The following is a 6,000-nucleotide window of genomic DNA, read 5'->3' as shown; positions in this document are numbered from 1 at the left end:
ATCAAGGTCACTCTCTAGTGCAGTTATCTCCAGCTCCTCATTTTTAGCCTTTTTGGCAGCAGCAATCAGTGAAAGAGAATGCCCACGAATGACAGTCTTAAAAGCTTCCCACAAAGATACAGAAGAAGAAACAGACCCCACATTATCATCGAAATAATGATCCATGGCTTTAACAAGTTCAGAACGGGTTTTTGGGTCACGAAAGTACCAGGGGTTAATAGGAGCCACTCTTCCCACACTGCCCACGCACACTGCAAGCCGAAGCCACAAGGGGGAGTAATCAGAAATACCCCTGGGAAAATGGTGAACCTCACTGATGGAGGAGGATTGGGCCGATGGCATTAAGAAATAGTCTAACCTAGAGAGACTACCATGTGCCCCAGAATGGAAGGTGTACTGAAGCTGTGTAGGGTGCATCAACCGCCAGCTATCTACGAGCCCAAAGGTATCAAGGAAATCGGTCAGCCACATGTGGGATCTAGCCAAGTCCCTGGGGGAAAACGATCAGCAGTACCAGAGACAACGGAGTTAAAATCCCCTCCAAGGATAAGAAGACCCTCAGGCAGCCCCAGTAGGACCCTACCCAAATCAGCATATGTGGAGGCCTGTAGGCCCGGGGGGATATATATCGTGAGTATGGACAGTGTCTTCCCTTCCCATCTACCCATGAGCGCAGCATAGCGCCCTCTATAATCAAGTATAACTTCATCAATTTCGAGGGGGAGAGAAGACCGAATAAGAATGCCAACACCCCTGGAGCCAGAGGTGAAACCGGAGTGAGCAACTAGGCGGTATCCTCGTCTATTCATGGCTCGACACATATTCCCTATAAGATGCGTCTCCTGTAGAAGAACTACATCGGGTGAATGGCGCCTAAGAAACTGCAACACTACCCCTCGCTTTATCCTGTCTCCCAACCCATTAACATTCCATGATAGTAGTCTCAACTCACCACCCCCCATCCCCAAGAAGAAGCAGAGCGCCCTACACACGGAACCCGAAGACCGAGACAGTAAGAGAAAACAGTTGGATGCCTTGTGAACAAAAGCAAACACACACACACCCCCCCCCCCAAACTTAAACCCGTTACAACACCCCCCACCCTGCACCCCTGCGTTACACTCAAAATCCACCCCAACTTGCAGTGTGCCTGTCGCCCCATTAAGAAACTAATCTACACAAGGAACCCCAGAGGAGGAAGAGACCCCTTCACCCCCGCCACCCTCAGGCCAATCCGAGGGAAGGACTAAAGAATAATTGTCCAAACTCAGCTGGATAAGTTGGAAAGTTCAGACATCGAGATCCACAAGTCACTCCCGCTCCGACGAGCCACCGTCGGCGCCGCCGGGGTGCGCAGTACCATCGTCCTTTTTCGGCAAAGAATCAAGCCAGTCACTGACACTGTCCGGGCGATCGAAGAAAAACGTTCGTTCCCCATACTCAATGCGAAGTCTGGTCGGAAACAGCATGGCGTTCCTAAGACCCAAGTCCTGTAGACGTCTCTTGACACCCTGGAATCCCATTCTCTGCCTCTGAACGAACGGGGTAAAGTCCGTTAAAAGTTCACGGTGGCATTCTCGAATTTCACAGGGCCCTTGTCCCGAGAGGCTTGCAGGATGGCATCTCTGTCTCTGAAATGGAATAGTCTAGCAATGATAGGTCTTGGGGGGGCACCCAGCTGGACCTTTCCGCCAGGGATTCGATGTGCACGCTCGACCGCGAAGAATTTAGTAAGTCCGGCGGGAGCGAGATAGTGGGAGACCAGATCTTCCACCAGGAGGTCGGTTGCAGAGGCCTCGGGATTTTCAGGGACCCCAATAATGCGCACGTTGCTGCGACGGGACCTGTTTTCATAATCCTCCAGACATCCCGGGAAGAGCGCAGGCTCCCGATCTCGGTCTGGATGTCCGTTACATCAGTGGTCAGGCTGGAAGTCTTCAGATCTAACGCCTTGACCCTCTCGTTAGTCTTTGCCAGGTCCGCTCTTATCAGCGTAACATCCACGGCCACTGTGTCGATCTTAGAGGCCAGGGCCTCGTATTGCTGCCCCATGGCGGCCTCCATACTGGTGATAGCGCTCATTACATCTTGCAGCGACATTCCTGGTGTCGTACCGGAGGCAGCCTTAGAGTGATCAGGCGTGCGGCCAGCACCACTGGGGGATCCCTTCAATTGAGAGTAGTGATCCATGATGTTCGTCTGGGTCTGTCCCCCTCGATGAGGCGTCTTGATCTTACGTCTCTCCGACTCGGGTCTGGTGGCCATATTGGAAAAAGGACCCCGAAGGGGCCCACGCGACCTGGTAAAAATGGCCGGCCTGGATGTGGTCAAAAACAGTGAAACCAGCCAAAATCAACGTAAATGCCGATAGTGCGGGGGAAAAAGCGAGACACCAGGAGAACACACCACGATGTGGGAGCACCAGGCAGGGCCAAGGGTAGATCCAAGCAGCGTTACAGCCGATCCTCGCCGGGAGTAGGAAAGCGAAACTGAAAGTTGGGCAGGGGACCCCTGGAGGAGAGACCCCTCTGGCCATTGTTGTTCAACTACTTCCCGGTCTGGTCTCGGGGCGGGCCGCAAAGTTCGAGACGGCGTAAAAGTGGATCCCAACGTCCGATCTCAATTATTCAAAGGATATTGGGATCGACAAGAGTTTGTCTTCAAAAGCCCATCATTTAGTTCAGGATGTAGGAAGGATATGTGCGAAGGGTGGCGCGGGTCTCGGGAGCCCTCTGCTCACACGACCATCTTGGATGCCCGCAAAGCTCCTCCCCGGTGGGCCTTTTTTAAATCTTTTAACTGCTGCCTTTCCTGAATTGGGCGGCGTAGAATTTGTGACACCAGCTGAGGGTGAAGAGGAAGAAAAACTGTTATATTAAGAAGGGCCCTCCATGTTGCAGTGTAAGGAAAGTGCTGGAACATGCTTAAGGAGTTTACCTGTGGTAAGCCTTAAAGGTTGTTTCAATGACTTTAGTCTGCCCATAAACTAAAAATAGTGACCAGACAAGTGAGGAGCAAACAAAAAAAGAAACGCAGTGTTATGTCACATGCAGCCGGAGCACAGAAGAATACACTGCTTTAATGAGGTAAAGAAGGCAGAGGAATGCAGCTGAAAACACTCAGGTAGAAATGTGTAAAAGTCAGTAACCATGGTAAAACTGGATTAAAAAGAAAACTTCCAGCATACTAGCATAGTAGAAGGGTTCTCACTTTTTTTATGAGCATTGAAGTTAAAGTCCAGTACGCTTGCTAAAAATGCTGACAGGCATGCTGTAGGCGCTCACGCTCTTAGCATAGCATTCAACTTAAAATGGTGGTTGCTATCATGGTTAAATAGCGTTGCATTATTAAGGAGCAAATGCGCCTACCCAGACATGAAAAGAGGCTATCTGCGACTTCTGTACACGATCCAAAGCGCAAGTCTTTATTGGTCCGAAAAGCCACCTCTACATCCCTGCTTCATACGTGTCCCTTCAAAGCTCTAGCGGGATGCCACTATCCTGCTCGAGCACCTAGCCACGCCCCCCTTGCACCAGCTTATATAAATGCACACATGCTGACACTTGGAACGCTGGATATGCCACTCTGTTGCAAAGTAAAATACGTTATTTCGGCCATAGGCCATTAAAGTAGCACAATAGCAAATTAAAACACAATACATTGTTTGATAAAAACGGTATAGAAAACTTACATAAAAATATTGGATAAACGTACTCCACCATAGGCCTGATTGTCATGAAAGTTGATTCACAAATCCAAACCATAGACAAAAATCTAAAATGGTCCGCTATGTCTAAAGGTAAGATTCATGAATATCATAATGTAAATACTATTTTAAGTTTAAGTTCAATCACTGACCGATAAACAATCAACAGTAAAAGGGTAATACACCAGTAAAATGTGTTTAAAACACAATGGCATAAGAAATATAACTCATGTGTCATATATCTAAAATATCACAGCACATGCATAACAAAGCTAGCAGAGAGCGATGGTGGCTCTCATATCACAACACAGGTTCACATGCATGCCCTACAAAGTCCCGCAGGGGCAGCCAAATTAAGTATAGTGCAAGTGCTCTATTGCACAGCAGAAGACCAAATTGTTTTCTGATCAGTCCCGTTGCCAAATTAATCGAAGTGCAGAGCAATAATGTTATAGTGGAATGCCATAACACTTTCTACTCACACCCATTGCCAGGAGTAATCTGCTAACACAGAAAACAGTTAGTCTGCTTGTGTCAAAGCTCAAGATTCGAAAAGCGAGTGAAAAACGCTGGAGCCCCAAACTCTGGTGATAAGGTTTTCAGCCATTTTGTCCATGCTGGATTATACAGTGGACAACAAAACAAGATATGTTCTATGGCCTTCACCCTATCCAAACAAATGGAACATGGTCGCCTATCCATCGCCACATGGCTTGTCCTGTTCCATCTGTGCGTGTAGCTGTTCACTTCAAAAGTGTCCACCCTTAATTTATAAAAAATAATTTTAGCACACTGCTGAGCAACCTCATTAAGATAGGGTTCAAATTCAGGAGAGGGTTTTATAGACAGGAACTTTCCAGTAAGGCTGTCACTATCAGCTCTCCATTTGCCCTCACTTTTAATGTGTCCCCAACATACTAACTTCGCAAGAGCCTTTTGTGATGAATTAATGGCAGAGGAATTGGCCACAGGGTTTCCAAACAAAGACTAAAGAACCATATTTTAATATGAGCCAGCCAAGGAACAGTCGTCATGTCCTTGTCCAGAAGGATAAGTTCACAAAGTGCTTGCCTCTATTATTCAAGCTCCGGGTATGACCATAGATCGCCAATCCGCCTTAGTGCTAGGTCAAAATATTCAGCGATAAGTGGGTTAGATTGAGGAAGGGATTGGAGGCCCATCACTAGCCTTTGCTGACAGCCCTAGTACATCCAGCGATTCTATTTTTAGATGCTCAGTATTCCAATGAAGAGAAATTTTGACCAATATCAAAATGCCCAAGAGGGGCGTCCAGACGTGGAAGGGAGCGCGTCTTCTCAAAAGGTTGTAAAGCCAGATCTATGTAATGGATCTAGAGCCTAGGTCTCCTCACACCCACATGAAAGCAAAATATGTCTTCCTAGCTACTGTGGATATACACATGTACATCGAAGGACACCTTTCACGAGGCTTTGAGGGAGTTTCTGATCACAAGAACAGTTGTTGTCCTGGATCAACAAAAACAGATAGTAATAATTCTGTGTGCAGTTCTTCACAACTATGACAACAGATTCGGAAAGGGCCTAGGTCCAATCTGTTAGCCCTCATAGCTCAGGAATGGGGTACAGACCTGTCACAAAGATGGGCAGCATACATAAAAGAATCCTTCATTTATAGCGATAAAGGAGAAAACACTGGATTCAGCTAGGAAGATAATATATGTGCGACTTGTACCTGGATATAAAACAATATAAGGAGACTTTAAGCATGCCGCTATTGGTGAGGTACCCTTTCAAGAAAATTATTTGAGTACATATTCATTTATGGGGATTTCACTTAAACTACAGAACCTTCTCTGAAATCATCTACAATGCGCTTTGTAACCGCCAAAACACTCTACACACAGCTGGTGTCTCACCAGTTGAACTTGTATTCAGAAAGAATATATGAACTAAGATACTCCACGTCACAGAAAAAAAATTGATTGTCATCTGCAGCTAAAATTGTTGCCTCATGAAACTGTCAGAAAATAAGATAATGAATTTCAGACATATAGCCGACAAAGAGACTGCCCGTCTCATTTATGCTAAGGAATTTTGTGCTTGCCAAATGCAAGAGTACTGGAAAGCATGAACCAAACTTCGACCTGCAAACATATCTGGTCACAGAGGTAAAATAATCCCTAGTCATCATGAGGAGAGGTGGGCACATCATCACCTGCAACTCTTACTATGCTTGAACTCCATAGTCTGAGCTGTGTGGGTTGTCCATTGATGAAAGGACTTCAGATCCAGATGCAAATTTAGAACATGTGT

Source organism: Lissotriton helveticus, chromosome 9 (genome assembly GCF_964261635.1).
Source record: "Lissotriton helveticus chromosome 9, aLisHel1.1, whole genome shotgun sequence".
Taxonomy (NCBI): domain Eukaryota; kingdom Metazoa; phylum Chordata; class Amphibia; order Caudata; family Salamandridae; genus Lissotriton; species Lissotriton helveticus.
This window is presented reverse-complemented; position numbering follows the sequence as displayed.